Raw genomic sequence first — 21,314 nt, 5'->3', positions numbered from 1 at the left:
CCGGTTTTTATTGGCATATACTCTGCAAGGTTCACTGATTTTGCGATGTAAGATTTGTTAAAACAGCAGATAAATGGTTATTCAGAGAGCGTGACACCCAGAGCTCTTCAATACCATACTCAAATTCTTAAACTGAATTCTCTGCTAAATCAGAAGCCAATACAAAGAATATAATAGAGAAGTAGTAGACACACTTCTTTGGTCATTAATCAGATGGGGTGTAAATATTTTCTGTAAGCCTCATAGGAAGGCCAACAAGTAGGTCATTAAGTTAAGAAAACAGAACAAGCCAGGCTGCTATGGATCCCTTTCTCAGAAATTACATGCTGGCTAGCAGACTACCTCACCTCACTCTCACATGTAGAACACAGACAGACCCCCACCAAATAAAGACTAAAAGGATCATAAAGAATAAATAAAAATTAGTAAATAACAACTGAATTAGAACCCGCAATAAGCCATACTCTGTATGCAGTGTAACAATAGAAAAACAGAAACATCACCATCTCTCATAAACAATGAAAGCAAGAAATATAAAACATCAATGATAATGGTAAAACTGAACTTATAGAAACAATAAATATTTCAAAACTGCTAATGAACAGAAATTCTAATAATTAAATACTCTTCAAAACTTTTAATAATTTCCAAAGGACCAACAAAATATTTCTGAACAGCAGATCCATGAAATAACACCCAATAAAAAAAGGATGAAAAAAAAACACCCCAAAACCCCCTGCTCTCAATACCTGGGAATTTCTGATTTTTAGTCACCCTGAGATTGATATAGATTAGTGGGAGGAGGGGAAGCTGCACAACATTCTCCTCTCTTTCATATACACATATCTAACACATTGATGTTCATTCTCTCTCATACATAGACACTTCCTTATCTCTCTCTCAGACACACACACACACATATTTATACACACTCTCACTTTCACATACACAATCACTCATAAACATTCCCTCTTTTTCACTTAGACACTCACATCCTTACTCAATCATATTTTCTCACTCACAGATACCCTATTTTAGTCACACATAATCTCCCTTTCTGTTAACCCTCAGTGTGTGGACTCTTAGTCTGACTTATGATAGATAAGTCAGAAGGTGGATTGAGAACAACAGTCTTTGAAACTGACCTTAGAGATGATATGACTTGACCACGTAGTTAAATCTCAAAAAGGTATTTATTCAAAATAACATAGTTCAGGAACAAAACACTAGACTTTTAAATGTGAATACATGGAAAAAACAGGTAACATTCAAACAAGGCAAAATAAAGGCAGAGCTCTAGCTGCAGTGAAGCGTTCACGGTTGTAGACAGTTGCTAAGACAACTAAAAATGCTTCCCTGCAGAATATATCACTAACTAACATCACCCAAACATTCTATACTGCACGAGCCCAACAGAAGTAAAACAAACTGCTGACATACCTCTAAACTCCAGCAGCATGAGTCCCATTCCATAAACCCCTTCACGTGGAGATCCACACGCTGGATCCATAAACAAACAAAAACAAGAACCATATCAGGTGTATTTGAGGAAACGTGCGCGCGCATGCCACGTATACGCGCGCTCACGCATGTGCGCACGTTTCCCAACGGCAAGGACGTCGAAAGCCGTGGGTCGTCGCAGACGCAGTGCCGGCAAAGAACCAGAACGCTGCACCGACGAACCAAACTGAAAACTAACCACCCACCCAGGCCCTGGCAAAGCCCACCCTAACCAGCGGAACCAGCGGTAAGGACACAACAGTACCCCCCTTCTTACGTCCTCTTCCAGAAGGTCTGGGTTTATTTGGATTATCTTGATGAAATTGATATAACAACGATTTGTCCAATATATTAGAAGCTGGCTCCCAAGTGTTCTCTTCAGATCCAAATCCTTCCCAAGAAATCAAATATCCCCAGCGTCGTTGATGAAAATGCACATCAAGAATTTCATGCACTTGGTAAATAGTTTCTGCATCTGCAGTTGTACTAATTGTTTCCGATGTATTACGATGGAACTTAGAATAAATAAACGGCTTAAGTAGGGAAACATGGAATACATTATGTATCCAAAGATTAGAAGGAAGTTTCAGTTGATAAGAAACCATTCCAATCCGTTCCACGATTGCAAATGGACCAATAAACCTTGGAGCTAAACGCATAGATGGAAGTTTAAGACGTATGTTTCAAGTGCTAAGCCATACCTTTTCTCCCGGTTGAAAAATAGGTGCTATTCTACGATGTTTATCTGTAGTTTTCTTGGCTGTAGAAGTTGCCCAAATTAAATTAACTCGTGTAGCATCCCAGAGTGATTTAAGTTGTAATGTAGTAGATTGAGCTGCAGGTGAATTAACCATTAATGAAAGAGGTAATGGGGGTTTCAATTGTTTTCCATAAACAATCTGAAAAGGTGAAAATGCTGAAGCTGATTGAACATGATGATTGTAAGAGAATTCCGCCCAAGGAAACAAGGATACCCAATTATCCTGTCTTTCACTTATAAATGATCGTAAATACATCTATCTTTAACGATCTATTAACTCTTTCTACTTGTCTGTTGCCTTGAGGATGATACGCAGTAGTAAAATCTAATTGAATGTTGAATTTTTTACATAAAGCCCTCCAGAATTTTGCCATGAACTGTGTTCCATGATCGGAATTTATATGTTGTGGTAGTCCGTGTAACGGAAAGATGTGTTCAGTAAAAGGTTGTGCCAGTTCTGGAGCAGAAGGAAGTTTCTTAAGTGCTACAAAATGGGCCATCTTGGAAAATCTATACACAGTGACCCATATAACTTGTTTTCCCTCAGATAAAGGTAAGTCCACAATAAAATCAGTGGAAAGGTGAGTCCATGGTTCTATTGGAATGGGTAAAGGTTGTAATAATCCCCATGGTCGTCCTGGCAATGTTTTTTGTTTAGCACACGTAGGACAAGATTCAACATACCTTCTTACATCCAACTTAACATTTGGCCACCAATAATAACGGGAAATCAGTTCTAATGTTAGAAGCCTACCAGGATGTCCGGCAGTTAAAGAATCATGAGTCCATGAAAGAACTTGTTTCTGCAATTGTGAAGGTACTACCATTTTACCATCACAAGAAATGTTATTGCTTGCAATTAAGATTTTAGCAGGATCAATAATAAATTGTGGCATATTGTCTGAATCTTCCACTTCACAAATACGTGAAAGAGCATTAGTTCTGATATTTTTTGTAGCAGGAAGATACTTTAATAAAAAATTAAAACAACTAAAAAATAAAGACCATCGTGCTTGTCTTGGGTTCAAACATGCATGACATAAATATTCTAAGTTCTTATGATCAGTATACACTATTACTTGATGTAAAGCTCCCTCCAACCATTGCCTCCACTCTTTGAAAGCCATTTTAATAGCTAATAGTTCTTTATCTCCGATACTGTAATTCCTTTCAGAAGAAGAACATTTTTTGGAAAAATATGAACATGGTAACAATACTCCCTTGTTAGATATTTAACTGAGTACTGCTCCCACAGCCACATCAGAAGCATCCACCTCTACTACAAAATGCCTAGTGGGATCTGGATGGTGTAAACAACTACAATCCAAAAATGCTAGTTTTAGATCTTGAAATGCTTTGATAGTCTCTGATGACCAATCCTTAACATTGGCTCCCTTCTTTGTTAAAGCTGTTAAAGGGGCCACACGTAAAGAATAATGAGGGATAAAATTGTGATAAAAGTTGGCAAATCCCAAAAATCGTTGAAGTACTAAGTCCCACAGGTTGAGGCCAATCACGAATAGTAGATACCTTTTCTGGATCAATGTGAATACCAGTAGTGGAAACTATATATCCCAAAAAAGGCAAAGATTCCTTTTCAAAAAGACATTTTTCTAATTTAGCATATAGATGATGTTCACGAAGTCTTTGCAAAACTTGACGTACATGGAAATGATGTTTTGTAATATCCTTTGAATAAATAAGTACATCATCTAAGTAGACAATCACTAAAGAATGAAGTAAATCTCTCAAAATTTCATTCATAAGATTTTGAAATACGGTTGGAGCATTACATAATCCGAATGGCATTACTAGATATTCATAATATCCATCCCGAGTATTAAAAGCTGTTTTCCATTCATCACCAGGTTTAATTCTAACTAAGTTGTAAGCTCCTCTTAAATCAAGCTTAGTAAAAATTTTAGCTCCTTGTATACGATCCAAGAGTTCAGTAATTAAAGGTAAAGGATATCTATCCTTACGAGTAATCAAATTAAGTCCACGATAATCAATACAAGGTCGAAGAGATCCATATTTTTTCACCACAAAGAAAAAACCAGCTCCTGCTGGTGATGTAGATGGATGAATAAACCCCTTGTCCAGATTTTCTTGTACATATTTAGACATTGCTTGTATCTCAGGTAATGATAACGGATATACTCTTCCACGAGAAGGAATGGCACCAGGAAGTAGATCTATAGCACAATCAAAAGTCCTATGTTCTAGAAGAACATCTGCCTTTTCTTTTGAAAATACATCAGCAAAGTCCATATATTGTGAAGGTAAAGTCCATGAAGTATTACATAACTGAACCTTTACTTGAGGTCTATCAAGCAAACAAGTCTTAAAACATATTTCGCTCCAAGCAGTTATTTGTAAAGTATCCCAAGAGATGGATGGTGAATGTCTTTGTAGCCAAGGCAATCCTAGAACTACTGGATGAATGGATCTTTCCAACACGTAAAAAGAAATTTTCTCTTTATGCAATATTCTAGTACGTAAATTCACTGGAACAGTTTTATGTGTAATAAAACCAGGCAATGGAGTTCCATAAATGGAGGATATTCTAATGGGTGGAATATGATGTATCAGTGGAATCTGCAAATTTTTAACCACATCCATTAAAATAAAATTTCCTCCAGATCCAGAATCTACAAATGCCAGAGTTGAAAAAGACTCTTCATTTCTTCCAACTCCTTCCAATGTTATTGGAAGTATAAGTAGAGGAGCAGATGTAGTGCAGCCTAGCAACAGCTCCCCTGAAATTCCTAGACTTGAGTGTTTCCTGGCTTCTCTTTACATTGTGCTAACATGTGATCTTTACTCCCACAATAAAAACAAAGACCGAAAGAACGTCTTCTTCTTTCTTCAGGAGTGAGAGAACTTCATCTTAATTGCATTGGCTCCTCAGCACAAACAGTAGAATTTTCAGTGGATGGAAGCAATGGATGAGAAAAGGAAAGAGCCAATGAAACTTGCTTCCTAAAAGATTTTATTTCACGAATTCTTTATTGAATGCGCCGATCGATTCGTCCTGTGAGATCAATCAATTCCTCCAAATTATCAGGAAGATCCCTAGCTGCCAATTCATCTTTTACATGAGAAGATAATCCTTCTAAGAAAATGCTGCGTAAGCTGTCCTCTCACCATCCCAATTCAGTAGTTAAGGTTCTAAATTCAACTACATAATCCATTAAAGGACGAGAACCTTGTTTTAAATTTAAAATCTCAGTAGCAGCTGTAGATTGACATGCAGGTTCATCAAAAATCTGTCTACAAGTACAAATAAATAATTGTAAATCTCCCAGTAATGGATCTCCTCTCTCCCACAAAGGAGATGCCCAAGCCAAAGCTTTGCCATCCAACAAAGACATAATATATGTAGTCTTGATTTGATCCAAAGAAAATTGATTAGGTTGTAAGGCAAACCTCATAAAACATAAATTCAAAAATCCTCGACACTGTCTTACATCACCAGCATATCTGGGCAGAGGAGGCATAGAAATAGGAGTTAGAGAATTTGGAGTAGCATTCACAGTAAATGAAGAACTGATTGCAGCAGAAGAAGAATCCTGATGATTCGCTAAACGTTCTACCATTGCTGCTAAAAGATCTAATCCCTGTTGTTGCTGTTGAAGCCACTGAGCTAATTCCTGTTGTTGCTGTTGAAGCCGCTGAGTTAATCCTGGAATGGCCTGAAGACCAGATAAATCCACCGAGTCCATGGTCTTGGCAATCTGTTAACCCTCAGTGTGTGGACTCTTAGTCTGACTTATGATAGATGTCAGAAGGTGGATTGAGAACAACAGTCTTTGAAACTTACCTTAGAGATGATATGACTTGACCACGTAGTTAAATCTCAAAAAGGTATTTATTCAAAATAACATAGTTCAGGAACAAAACACTAGACTTTTAAATAAGTGAATAAATGGAAAAAACAGGTAACAGTCAAATAAGGCAAAATAAAGGCAGAGCTCTAGCTGCAGTAAAGCGTTCACGGTTGTAGACAGTTGCCAAGACAACCAAAAATGCTTCCCTGCAGAATATATCACTAACTTGGCAGCGTGCCAAGAAGTGGCCCTTCTGACCACAATATAAACACAACTTCATTGAACGGTGATGTTGCCTTTCTTCAGCAGAAAGTGGGGCCCATTCCAGCTGCATAGGTTCGCAGGTGGGAGCATCTGGACGAAAAATCTTGGGAGAGGATACAGGTCTCACTGGCCCACGGGCAGGACTATGGCGAGAGGAGCGTTGCTCCTTGGCCCGTTGTTGTAGGCGGCGGTCAATGCAAGCAGCCATCTCAATCAAGGCGTTGAGGTCCTCCGGCAGATCTCGAGTGGCAATCTCATCCTTTATGCGTCCGGACAGACCTTCCAAGAAGATGGCCTTAAGACTACCCTCCTGGCAACCTACTTCTTGGGCTAAAGTCCGAAACTCCATAGCATAATCTGCCAAGGAGCGAGCCCCCTGTCAGAGTTGCAGCAGATCAGACGTAGCCGTGGCTACTCGGGCGGGCTCATCAAAGGCCTGACGAAAGTTTGAGATGAACTGTTGTAAGTTCATTAGCGAAGGATCATTGTTTTCCCAAAGGGGAGAAGCCCATAATAAGGCTTTCCCATCAAGCAGGGACAGGATGTACGCCACTTTCACCGCATCTGAGAGGAACTGCCAAGGCAGCAGAGATAACCGTACAAAACATTGGTTCAGAAAGCCGTGGCAGGTCCTTAAATCTCCAGCGTAGCAGGAGGGTGCCGGCAGCTGAGTCACTGAGGAGTCTTGACCTTCGGGGACTGGTTCTGGGGCAGACGAGGCTCTGGCATCCAATCGGGCCGATAACTCCCCTACCAAACCAGTAAGGACCTCGAGGTACTGTTTTTGATACTGCAGCTGCTGGGCCAACCCAGGCAGGTCCAAGGGAACAGGCACATCCGCTGAGTCCATGGCCTTGCAATCTGTTAGGAAATGTCAGTTTAGTGGACCCTTGGGCCAACCTGCAGGAGACTGGGAAAGGTATTCAAAAGTCTCTAGTATACCACAGGGCGGGAGGCAGATGTTCAGGCTGGACGTAGAGGTGCTCTACACCCTGGAAGCTGGTACTTCCCCGGAAGGAGCCCGTAGGAGCCCAACCACTGGGACTTAGGTGGCTTCACCCTTGGAAGCCGAAGCCCCCCTGGGAGGAGCCTGTAGGGGCCCGGCCACTGGGATTTTGGCGGTAGTGGATCAGGACTGGGAACTGGATCCAGACTAGGACAGTAGGTCAGTACTGTAACGGGGCTCAAGTTCTGGAACCAGGCAGGAACTGTAGCCAGACTCGGGTACTGGAACCAGGCAGGAACTGTAGCAAGACTCGGGTACTGGAACGAGGCAGGAACTGTAGCAGGTAAACAGGAACCAGGCAGGTACTATAGCGGGCAGACAGGAACCAAGCAGGTACTGTAGCAGGCAAGCAGGAATCAAGCTGGTACTGTAGCAGGCAAGCAGGAACCAAGCAGGAATGGAGCAATTAGCAAAGCAGGACGCTCCGGGGCACAACGTAACAGGGATCCGGTAGGTAAGCCCGTTGCAAGGCAAAGAATGGGTGGCCGTGGCTGGCTTATCAAGGCCACAGCGTCTGATAGGGATGTGAATCGTTTTAGGACGATTAAAATTATCGTCCGATAATTTTAATATCGTCTTAAACCGTTATGGAACACAATACAATAGAGATTCTAACGATTTATCGTTATAAATCGTTAGAATCGTGAGCCGGCACACTAAAACCCCCTAAAACCCACCCCCGACCCTTTAAATTAAACCCCCCACCCTCCCGAACCCCCCCAAAATGAGTTAAATAACCTGCGGGTCCAGCGGCGGTCCGGAACGGCAGCGGTCCGGAACGGGCTCCTGCTCCTCAATCTTGTTGTCTTCAGCCGGCGCCATTTTCCAAAATGGCGGCGAAAAATGGCGGCGGCCATAGACGAACACGATTGGACGGCAGGAGGTCCTTCCGGACCCCCGCTGGACTTTTGGCAAGTCTCGTGGGGGTCAGGAGGCCCCCCACAAGCTGGCCAAAAGTTCCTGGAGGTCCAGCGGGGGTCAGGGAGCGATTTCCCGCCGCGAATCGTTTTCGTACGGAAAATGGCGCCGGCAGGAGATCGACTGCAGGAGGTCGTTCAGCGAGGGTTCCGGCGCCTCGCTGAACGACCTCCTGCAGTCGATCTCCTGCCGGCGCCATTTTCCGTACGAAAACGATTCGCGGCGGGAAATCGCTCCCTGACCCCCGCTGGACCTCCAGGAACTTTTGGCCAGCTTGTGGGGGGCCTCCTGACCCCCACGAGACTTGCCAAAAGTCCAGCGGGGGTCCGGAAGGACCTCCTGCCGTCCAATCGTGTTCGTCTATGGCCGCCGCCATTTTTCGCCGCCATTTTGGAAAATGGCGCCGGCTGAAGACAACAAGATTGAGGAGCAGGAGCCCGTTCCGGACCGCTGCCGTTCCGGACCGCCGCTGGACCCGCAGGTTATTTAAGTCATTTGGGGGGGGTTCGGGAGGGTGGGGGATTTAATTTAAAGGGTCGGGGGTGGGTTTTAGGGGGTTTTAATGTGCCGGTTTTGCGATTTTTCGATTTTTAGATTTTTCACGATTTTTCACGATTTTTCACGATATTTTACCCCCCCAAACGGCAACAATACGATTCCCTCCCCCTCCCAGCCGAAATCGATCGTTAAGACGATCGAGGACACGATTCACATCCCTAGCGTCTGATGTCAGGATTTGGGCGGAGTCACCATTGGCGGGAAACGGCCTAGAAAAGCGCCCAAGTGGCGCACGTACCTAGAGACAGGGCGTCCATGGAAGGCTTCCCGGTGGCGCGGCCCTCGTCAGGACGCCACCGAACAAGACAGGAACTAGGCCGGTGAAAGCGGGAACAGGTCCAGAAACACGGAGGTAAGGGTCTGGTCGGGGCGCTCGCGGCCAGAACCACAACAACTGTAACAATTTTCACAGATGGCTGGTCTAATTTGGGGGGGAAAGCATAACTAACAATAGTGTTGCTACTCTAACTCCTTTCATTTACAGGCGTGAAGAGACCAAAGCAAACAAAAATACAAGGAAAATATATAATTCAGAATATTATTGAAGTCATAAATAAAACTGGAAATGAAAAAGTCAATATAATAATTATGGTACTAGCAATGCTACTAATAGAAAAGCTGCATGGAGGACTGTAAGTTAGAAATATCTATATATGAGCACATTGGATGGTGGTACTCATGGACTTAATTTGTTGTTAGTGATTTCTATTTAAGGCAGAAAGAGTAGTAACATAAGTTTAAATTACAGAGGTTATATTGGCAGTTTCTACAGCTAAACAAAAATGTAAATTAGGAGGAAATAACTTTACAGTAAGAGGCCTATTTACTAAGGTGTGTTCATTTGTTAATGTGAATAAAATGCTGAATTCACTTACTACTATCACATGATGGGTTATTATGGAATCCTTCAGACATTAGCTAACTCTGGTTAGTTCAAAGTGAATACAAAGTTGCTACCCATTGACTACAGGCAAATATATTCAAATATTTAACAATACAAGTGTGCAAACAATTTAAAAATGAACTCAAATCAGGTAAAATTCAACTTTTTTCCACTATGTACAATTTTCATTTATTTTCAGATACACAACAAAAATCAGACTTCTTCCTGAAAGTTTTTCCGAACTGCACATAAGTCTGATGGAAATTTCAGCTGTTATTTAAACAAGAAATTAACATAATAACTATCTACCTCAAACTATAAAGTTTTCAACTGACATAGTGACACTGTGACAATTGGCAATAGCCTACCTTTTTTACTCCTTCTTTTATAAACATTTTTTTTCACTCTGAAAAAGAACATGAGAACAGAAAAATGACTGACTAAAATGTAACTTTTAAAAGTTAATATTTTTCTTTTACTTTCAGGTAAAAAACATAAGGAATTCTTATTGGGATAGGCTAGTTCAAAAACTTTCACTTTGGTCTGCTTCCTTCCTTGTCCTTTCCCACCCTAGCTCTTCTCTGTCTGGCATAAAGAGATAAAAACTGAAGTTTTCCTTGCCCCTTCGACTATGTGTCCGAAAATGAATGAAATTAAAATTTTCTGTAATATTTAGAGACAGTGTACATTTGTTTCACAAACAGTAAACAACACCAAAAACTGAATCATTCAGTGTGATTTACCCATTTATTTAAAACAGTGCACATCCCTAGAATTTGGGAGAAGAATTAAAAAAAAGCCAATTTTCAAAGCAAAATATGTTGGTAAAAAAGCATTGCTTAGAATCTGTTGAGATCGTGGACCCTTTCTCTGTGACATTATGAAGTTTGTCTCAAAGGTAGAGCCCCTGAGAATTTGTCAGCGGAAGGTGGTGTAAGCGAAGATAACTTAACAGAATATTAGTTCATACCAGTCCACGTTCCCCTGGAGTTCAGTCTTTGGATGTTGGGAACATCAGCATAAGGTAGTTGAATCATGGAAAATACTGGATCTGGAACAGGCTGGATCAGGATCTGACTGAAGCTGGATCTAGTTGAAGCAGGATCAGGATGAAACAGGATCAAGCTGAAGCTGGATCAGGATGAAGCAGGTTCAAGCTGAAGCAGGATCAGGACGAAGCAGGAACAAGTGAAGCTGGATCAGGACGAAGCAGGATCAAGCTGAAGCAGGAACAAGCTGAAGCTGGATCAAGCTGAAGTAGGATCTGGAACAAGCTGGATCAAACTGAAGCTGGATCAGGACAAAGCTGGAACAAACTGAAGTTTGATCAGGACGAAGCAAGATCAGGTTAAAACTAAAGAAGAATGAAGCTGAAGCAGACTGGCAGACCTCACTCACCCTCGACTGTTGCCAGGACAGAGGAACAGCTGACGGTTGCTCTTTAAATAAGCTCCAATGCAAATTCTATGCCTCAAGCCTAAATCTTGAGCTGCCGCCCTTTTAAGACCAGATGACTTCACTGGCCAGCGTGCGTGCGTCCCGAAGGGCGTACACCAATGCTGCTGAAATGGTGACCCGAGCAACGCGATCGGACCACAGCCCCAAGGGAACAGTGCGACGGACCCCCGACGATGACAACAGAGCTTCTAGACCCACTTGAGCAGGTAAGAAGGCCCGGCCGCGGCAAATCACAGCCAGGTTTTTTAACAGTACCTCTCCTCTTACGCCCCCTGAAAAAAGGCTTAGGCTTGTGTGGATGTTCTTGCTGGAATTGCTGGAGAAGTGATTTGTCCAGAATGTGAGAGGCTGGTTCCCAAGTGTTTTCTTCTGGCGCATAGCCTTCCCAAGCTATAGGATATTCCCAACATCAGAGACGACAATGCACATTTAATATTTCTTTGTTGATAGATTTGATCTTCTTCGGATACCACTTTGGGAGTTTTTGGCATCTTACGGTGCGGCGAGGAAAGTATTAATGATTTTAGTAAGGATACATGAAATGAATTATGTATACAAAGTGTAGAAGGAATTGTAAATGATAAGTTACCGGACCTAAACAATCAGAAACTTTGAAAGGTCCAATGTACTTAGGTGCCAACCGCATTGAAGGTACTCTAAGGTGAATGTGGCATGTGCTTAACCATACTCGGTCTCCAGTGCAGAAATGTGGAGCTGGATGTCGATGTTTGTCAGTGGTCTTTTTAGCAGCTTCAGTAGCCTTTGCAATATTTTCTTGAATGTCCTTCCATAATACATGGATTTGCTGAGATGATAGTTGGGCAGCTGAAGAAGAGACAATGAGTTGCTTTGCAGCGGTGGAATTGGTTGTAGACCAAAAACTACTTGAAAAGGAGATTTTTTAGTAGCTGAATTTGCGTGCATATTGTGAGAGAGTTCCACCCACGGTAATAATGATGCCCAGCTGTCTTGCTTAGAGTTGACAAAAGAGTGAAGGAATGCCTTTAGAGTCCAATTAACTCGCTCAGTTTGCCCATTACCCTGGGGATGATATGCCGTGGTAAAATCTAACTGTACTTCAAAAGTTTTACAAAGAGCTTGCCAGTATTTGCTTGTGAATTGGGATCCTCGATTGGAGTAATATGTTGAGGCAATCCATGTAAACGAAATATGTATTATGTGAATAATTGTGCGAGCTCTGGAGCTTGGGTAACTTAGGAACAGGAACAAAGTGAGCCATCTTCGAAAATCTATCTACTACCACCCAAATCACTTGATTACTGACAGATGGAGGCAACTCTACAATAAAGTCTGTAGATATATGAGTCCAAGGTGGTTTTGGTACTAGCAAAGGCTGCAACAGACCCCCAAGGGCGCCCCAGTAAAGGAGTTTGCTGTGCACAAATTGGACAAGAATCCACATAGGATCGTGTGTCTTTCTCTATGGTTAGCCACCAGTAGTATTGACTTAATTCAAGTGTGCGTAGCCTGCCAGGATTTCCAGCAGTTAGAGAATCATGAGCCCAAACAAGCACCTTTTGTCTAAATGAAGGGGGAACTACAGTCTTCCCTACTGGCACAGTTTACGTTGCCGCAAGGATTATTCATGCTGGATACACAATATATTGTAGAGGAGTTGGAGTATCATCTGTTTCATAAACTCTTGATAGTGCATCAGCCCTGACGGTTTTTGAAGCTGGTCAATATCTTAAAGTGAAATTGAAACAACTAAAAAATAACGTCCACCAGGCTTGACAAGGATTCAAACGTTGGGCCTTACTGAGATATTCTAGATTTTTATGGTCTGTGAAGATGGTTATTGGATGCAACGCCCCCTCAAGCCATTGTCACCAATCTTCCACTGCCATCTTGACTGCCAACAATTCTTTATCTCCAATACCATAATTTTTTTCAGCCGGTAAAAATTTTCTAGAAAAATAGGAGCAAGTTAAAAGCATTCCAGCATCAGAATGTTGACTGAGAATTGCTCCTACAGTGACATCTGAAGTATCTACCTCAACCACAAAGGGTTGTGTTGGATCTGGATGTCTAAGACAAGGTTTTTGAAGAAATGCTTGCTTTAAATCTTTAAAGGCTTCCTTTACCTCAGAGGACCAGTTCTGTGCATCAGCTTCTTTCTTGGTTAAAGCTGTGAGTGGAGAGGTCTGGGGGGTGGAGCCAAGATGGCATCAGGCTAGGAGTGGCAGTACAGAGTTGCTCAAGTATTTCCACTGAATTTTGAATTTACCTCTCGGATTAATGCCTCCTAAGAAAAAAGGATGAGTGAGGGTGTTTCCCTCCATACCCTCAACTCTACCAGGGCAATGAACGAGCCCCCAATTTGCCACACTTTATCCAACCAGGGTTGCTAAAGTCCCCACTGATGAAACGCCATTGGGAACATCGTTGGCATCAGGGGAAACATCTCTTAGCTCCCCTGACTTATGGAGTACAGTGGCGCCAGGACTGCAATTTCCTCTGACAACCGCGGCGTTGGAAACGGAACCGAAGGGTCCTGTGAACAAGTCAGAGGGAGTAGAAGTCATAAGGAGTGGTCCGGAGACAGCAGAGGAGCTGGGAAGTCTAGGAACACTAGGTGCTGCGGCTCTGAATCTGCCAGGCCTTGGTGGAGGTGGTGAGTTACCTCGCTTAGAGGAAGTCGGGGGACTCGCGGCAGAGAAAGAACTTCTAGGCCTGCAGGGAGATCTAGTGTGCAATGGCCTCTCTAAGCCAGACTCAGTGACTCTTGAATCCCTTTGGGAGTTGGTAGCTAGGGATGTGAATCGGGATTCGGACGATTGAAAATATCGGACGATATTTTCAAAATCGTCAGAAATCGGGGGCTCCCCAAAAATGATAGGAAAACCCCATGATATTGATCGTGGGGGTTCTCTTATTTTGGGGGAGGGCAGGAAAAACGGCACACAAAAATAACCCCTAAACCCACCCCGACCCTTTAAAACTAATCCCTTAGCTTCCCCCACCCTCCTGATCCCCCAAAAAACTTTTTGCAGGTACCTGGTGGTCCAGTGGGGGTCCCTGGAGCGATCTCCCACTCCCAGGCCGTCGGCTGCCACTAATCAAAATGGTGCCGATGGCCCTTTGCCCTTACCATGTGACAGGGTATCCGTGCCATTGGTCGGCCCCGTCACATGGTAGGAGCACTGGATGGCCGAGTGCAGGAGGTCGCTCCCGGATCCCCGCTCGACTTTTGGCAAGTCTTGTGGGGGTCAGGAGGGTCCCCCAAGACTTGCCAAAAGCCCCTTGTGGTCCAGCGGGGGTCCGGGAGCGATCTCCTGCACTCGGGCCATCGGCTGCCAGTAATCAAAATGGCACCGATAGCCTTTGCCCTTACTATGTCACAGGGGCTACCAGTGCCATTGGTCAGCCCCTGTCACATGGTAGGAGCACAAGATGGCGTGGGTCATCCAGTGCTCCTACCATGTGACAGGGCAAAGGGCCATCAGCGCCATTTTGATTAGTAGCAGCCGACGGTCCGGGAGCGGGAGATCGCTCCAGGGACCCCCACTAGACCACCAGGTACCTGTAAAATGTTTTTTGGGGGGTCGGGAGGGTGGGGGAAGCTAAGGTATTAGTTTTAAAGGGTCGGGGTGGGTTTTTTGTTTATCGGCTGGGGCGCAGCTGATAAACAAAACCGCAATCGGTCCCGATGAAAAACAAACCACATGTGAATCGAAATTGGAATCCGAACCGATTCCGGTTCCAATTCACATCTCTATTGGTAGCCTCTTATGGCCCTGAATTTCAGGGGCTTACGATGCAGTTAAATTCTTTATCTGGGAAGTTGGATAAAGTTTCCCAGGAACATGATACTAGGATACAGGAAAATACAAACAAGATATCTTCAACGCAGAATATTTGTCAAGCATTAATCCAAGACAAGCAAGTGGTAAATAGAAAAGTGGAATCCATCGAAAATAGACTGAGGAGATTAAATTTAAGAATCTTGAACTTCCCTAAGATAATAGGTGGGCAACCTCGAGTAACATTGAGGAAATATATGTTAGAAGTATTGAGAATACCAAATGAGCATATACCATCTGTGAATAAAGTCTATTTTCTCCCATATAATAGATCCAGAGAGGAGAATCAACCACAGTTTGATTTAAATAATCTAAATGAAATCTTGGAATCCTCTATAGAAATATATGAAAGAGCGACTACTCATTTCTTTGGTTGTTGAAACTGATGTGTTTGTTAATGAAGTACTATTTTCAGCATATGGGTGAATGTTTTATGGGACCATGAGTCCAAATCTTCCCAGATTTATCAAAGATAATGCAGGAAAGGAGGAAAGCCTTTCTATCTACGAGGCAGGAATTAAATATGATAGGGGCCAAGTTTCTTTTAAGATACCCCTGTAAAGGTGTTGTTACTTATAACAAAGATGTTTATATATTTTACGCACCGGAACAACTAAGAATATTCCTAGACTCTAGAAAGAGAGTATTTTTAACCTCCTCTCCTAAAGAGGAACCGGGGTAAAATAAGCTATACATAGAGGGATAAAATTTGTATTAGCTGTTAGGCGATTCTGTAGTATTTGTTTCAAATTTGTGACACCCTAAATCTATCCACCCCCCTTTCTGATAAGATTGTGGTCTAAATATTTGAATATTTAATTTCTGTATGGAACAAAGTATGAAAAGTGAGAGATTTATGTTACTGTTTTCTGAGCAAAGGTTGTCTTTGTAATTATGTAAAAGCAATAAAAATAAAATTTAAAAAAAAAGCTGTGAGTGAAGCCACGCGATGAGAATAATTAGGAATAAAGTTTCTGTAAAAATTAGAAAACCCAAGAAACCGTTGAAGAGCTCGAAGTCCCTGTGGTTGGGGCCAGTCTCGGATACAAGCTACTTTGTCTTTGTTAGTGAGCTGTTACAAGGAGTTAGCAATCTGTTAGGAAGCTGTTACAAGGAGTTAGAACTGTTATGAACTCTCTGTTGTAAGACCTGGGAGTTAGCAATCTGTTTGTGAAAGCTCTGTTGTGGGTGGATCCTTGGACCAGTGGCAGGTGACCATGCCTTCGGGAGAACTCCCGAGAGGGACCACCGGTCAGGCTTAGTGTAGGAGACAGACACACACTAGTTCTTTTATTAGACAATGTATTAAACCACCAGAGGTGGCAGTAGTGAGCTGGTAGCGCCTGGCTGGGCTGTAGTCCCTCAGGTACTGCAACAGCGATCCCAAGGTGGCTGAGTGGTAGAGAAACTAAGAAGGTGAGTAGGCAAGACATGCAGAGTCCAGGAACAAGTCTTTGATGGTAACACTCACTCAATAGTCTCTTGAAGCAGCCCAGGAGTTGGTATGCATTAGGCCCTCGAGGAGCGAGTACCTGGTTCCAGGGAAAGCTCAGAGAGATAGATAGAACTCACTGATGTTATAAGCAACAAGTATATTAAATCACCCAAGGTGGCAGTAGTGAGCTGGAAGCACCCGGCTGGGCTGTAGTCCCTCAGGTATTGGAACAGCAATCCCAAGGTAGTTGAGCTGTAGAGAAACTAAGAAAGTGAGTAGATAGGATATGCAGAGTTCTGGAACAAGTCCTTGATGAACACTCACACCATAGTCTCTTGAGACAGCCCAGGAGTTGGAATGCAGTAGGCCCTCAAGGAGCGAGTACCTGGTCCCAGGGAAAGCTCTGAGAGGTAGATGGAAACTCACTAATGTTGTAAGCAGCGAAGACTTCTTTAGCAGAAGTTGTATTCAAGAGCTGGTCTGGGACGTGGGCCCTCAAGGAGCAAATACTGGTTCCGAATTGCGACCTGAAATGATAGAGAGCGAGGCCCCTGAGAAGCGGGTACCTCTAGTGAAGTCCGAGGAGGCAGAGTAGCTAGGGTTGCGGAGAACAAATCCAATCCGCAGCAACCTGGAGGAAGCTAGGTAAACCTATCCCTTGCTAACTCGTCTTGTTAGCAAAAACTGAGACCTTAAATATCTGAAGCTGATGACGTCATCTCAGGGGGACGCCCCTGAGGTTCGCGCCAACGTCAGTACATCAGTCGGGCCGCGCGTGCGCCCTTAGGCATCTGGTCAACATGGCGGCTTGCAGCATCGAGCCGGTCCAGGAACGCCGGAGGAGGACGGCCAAGAGACGCCGCAGCAGCTAGCCTTCCATCAACCCCAAAGGGAGTCGCCAACAAGGTAAGGTGGGCGGAGCAGAGGCGTCGGACAGCGACGGACACCACAGTCTTCCATGGCAAGCTTCTTTTCAAAATTCTTTCTTTGCCTTCCTTATAAATACTTTGCATCTGACTTGCCAGTGCTTATGCTGTTTCCTGTTTTCTTCATTTGGATCCCTTTTCCATTTCTTGAAAGCTGTTCTTTTAGATATTAAAGCCTCTATCACCGCCCCTTTTAACCATGCCAACAGTCATTTAGCCTTCCTTCCACCTTTTCTAATGTATGGAGTACATCTGGTATGTGCTTCCAAGATGGTATTTTTAAACGATGTCTATGCTTGAGCTAAACTCTTTGGGGTAAGTTTTAAAAGCTGCATGTGCACGCATCCATGGACACCCAATTCCTGGTGCACACACATGGACATGTCAATTTTTTAATATGTGCGTAGGGGTGCCCAGTCGTGCACAGAGAGGTGGGAAATTTAGTAAAAAAAACACACTGTAATGCGATCGGTCCTACCCCATTCCCTCCCAATCTGCTCCCTATCCCTCTACCTATCCTTCTTCCCTTTCTCCCTCTCCCACCTGACCCATAAACCTACCCTATCTACCGTCATTTTTTTTATTTTTTAGCTTACTGGCTCCCAGGAGCAGCAGTAAGTTCCACGTGCCGGCCGGCTGCGGTGCGCACTTCCCTGGGACAGGGGCCTAATTTCCGCTGTCCGGGCCAGCCCCTGCCCTGCCCAGACCCTGCCCCCCCCAGCCCACCCCTTTGGATTAATTACCTGTACTCTGCATTCCCTTCCCATTTCTCTTCTCAGCTTCCATCTCTCATCTCTTTTCTTCATTTTCATCTCACTTTGTAGCTTTTCTCACCTTTTCAGCTATCCCACAAATCCTACTCTCCTTTTCCCTCTCTTTTACATTTCCAGTCCTTTGTCTCCACCTTATCCCCTATCCCTTTATCATCCGCTCCACATTGCTTATCCCTTGTCTCCATCACCCACCCATTTGTCTCCTTCTCTTCCTCAAATGCTCCCTGCCTCTTTCTCTCAGGTTTTGCCCTATTTTCTTCCCTAACATCCTCTTCATCCACATCAGGCCCATGCCTCTCCCTTCATATCATTCTCTCTCTTCTATTTTTCCATTCTTTTGCCTCCCATCCTCTCCACTTCCACATCATTTTCATCCATATATTTCATTTTCTATAATTACTTCTTGCCTCTGCCAATCCTTTATTTCTCTCTTCATCAGAATCCATCTTTACCACCTTCTCTTAGCATCCTGTTAAACACCCCGTCTGCGCCCGGCCCGCACACGGGCCTGCTCATCTCCCTGGTTACATGGCAGGTCCAGGGTCAGCCTCCCTAGCAGCAGCTTTGAGCTCTTCCAGGCCTCGACGTCCCGTGGAGGCGGTCGCCGGGCCTTCCACTATGCATCGGGGCTCACGCTGGATCTCGGCATCCTCAGTGACATTGGCCACGCCCCTACGAGCATGCACAAGGACCGCCCGGCCTCTTGTAGGGCCAGGGGGCAGGTCCTTGCTCCGCGGCACACCCTGTTTGACTCCCTGATATAAGGAAGTCCCTGCTTGAACTTCCTTGCCTTGGCAATCGGGTTAGTGTCTTGCTAGATTGTCACTGCATCTGAACCTTGTTCCAGTCTTGTTCCAAGTCTCATCCCAGGATCCTTCTTTTCCAGCCTTGTTCCTGCCTTGCTCCTGCTTCCTAGTTCTCCAGCGTCCTAGTTCTCCAGCATCCTGTTCCTGTTCGTCTGTTTGTCTACCCAGGTAGTACCCGCGGACTGTCTCTCTGGCACTGACCTTGGTCTGCTCCTCAACATGCCTGCCTGCTGCCTGCCTCATGACTCCAGTTTGCTCCTCGACATGCCTGCCTGCCTGCCGCCTGCCTTCTGACCACAGCCTGTTCCTTGACTCATCTGCCTGCTTCCTGCCTTCTGACCTCGGCCTGCCTGTGACCTCATCTGACCTCCGGAACCTGACCCCTGCATTGCTGACCACTCCTCAGACTGATCCCTGGACTCTGACCTCTGCCTGCTCGACCATGTCTCAAGATTCTGGCTCTGTTCCTAGCCTTGACATCACCTACGCTGTTCTGGTCCTCCTTGCTCCACCTGACCTCCAGTCTCAAACCTGACCATGCTCCCCTCCTGTCTGTGGGCACACCTGACTCTCATCTCTCCAGGAGATCCTGCGAGGCCCACCTAAGTCCAAGTGGCCCAGGTCCCTACGGGCTCCTCCTAGGGGGACCTCGGGCTTCCAGTGGCAAAGCTCATCCTAGCCTCTGTCTCCTCCAGTGCTCTGCCCCCTGGGGGCAGGGGCTTCCTGGTCCCTACCAGGGAGCCTTTCTCCACTGCTCAAGGACAAGGGTCCACCCCCGGGGCAACACATCCATTCCCCTGCCTCTTTCCCACTTCCATTTGGCATTCATCCCCATGCCACCCCCTTCACACACTATCTTCCTGTCTCTTGCCCCCTATTCCCCAGCATCTGTTCCATCTCATGCCCCATTCCCAATCATCTGCACCTTCTCATTCCCCATTTCCCTAAACATCTGCCCTTTTTTTGCCCTCCTTCCCCAGCATTTGCCTGCTGCCTTATACTTGCCTTTCCTTAGCATCTATCATCCTGTGTTTGTCCCTCGTTACCCATCATCTGCCCCTTATCATTCCTGCTTCTTTGTCAGCATCTGCCTTCTGATTTTTTCCTACCATTTAGTCCCTGTCTCGTTCCCTCCCTTCACCAGCAACTCTCTCCTGATTCTTGCTCCCACCTTCCCCAGTATCTACTATCCCTGCCACTTCCCCCTTTCCCATAATTCACTATTGTTCATCTTCCTTTCCTCAGCATTTGCTCCCTCTGTCAATTGCCCATCTTTGCAACAACTCTTTCCTATAGCTTGCTTCCTTACCTTTCTCCTGTATTTAGTCCCGCCGTAATTTCCCACAGCATCTGCTCTTTCCTCAGCTTGCCATCCCCCAGCTGCCATTTCCCACTTCCTTACTCTGGTGCAGTAGCTGAACCCACTGGGCAGCAGGCCACCACTGAGAAGCATGTACAAATCTGGCAAGCCAGCAGCATATGCTACTGATCTCAAAAGATCTGAAGTCGCTTATCACTGTGCTGGCACGAAAGAAACCAAGCAGTGGGCTCATGATGCTTCCCTTCCGTGGTCTGAGATGTGGCATTATGCTCATCCCTGCAGTTACTACCACCTGCTTCCACACTTAAAGTTTCTTATGTTGGGTACAATTTTCCCATTCTTGCAGAGATCAGCAGGCCATATCCTGAAGCAGAAGACTCCCACCCAGTGTAGGAAATGTGACAGCTTTGCTGTTGTGATGTTATTCTTATCTCTTGAATAGCATTCCTTTGTCAGAAAACAGCTTGTGCTTTGCCCACTGCCCCCTCTCTGCAGGATCCTAGTCCCAAAATTCTGGAAAACCACTGGGTACAACAGTTACAATTCAAACTATACTGGTCATTGACTTTTTTTTTTTTATAGCATAATTTCACTCTTCTGGCAGGTCAAATTTCTTTTTTCCCCACTAGTAATTAGCTCAGTCCAAGTCACAGAGGCGAAGGGTTACTCCCATTTGTTTATAACTTACAATGTCTCTCTATGGCTTTCTTTGAAATGGTGCCAATTATATCTAGGTAATGCATACAAGGATACAAAATAAAGTCTACAAATCCCCCCTCACATATAACTAAAAACATACGCAAAGAGAGAACAGCCTCTAGATGCCTAGACCTATATATAATATATAATTATTTACTTACACATACTTTTTAATATCTTTGAATCTGTTTAATACAAAAGTACAAAATAAATGCTATGCAAATACTACTCACTGAACCGTTGACATTTGGAACCCCTATTTCTGGTTTTGAAGAGATATGATCACATCGCTGGATATGGGCATTGATTCCCGAGAGAATTACTTGTTAATCATTTCAGGTTGAATATCATGT

This window comes from Rhinatrema bivittatum, chromosome 6 (assembly GCF_901001135.1).
Source record: "Rhinatrema bivittatum chromosome 6, aRhiBiv1.1, whole genome shotgun sequence".
NCBI classification, from domain to species: domain Eukaryota; kingdom Metazoa; phylum Chordata; class Amphibia; order Gymnophiona; family Rhinatrematidae; genus Rhinatrema; species Rhinatrema bivittatum.
Note: the sequence above shows the minus strand (reverse complement) of the source record.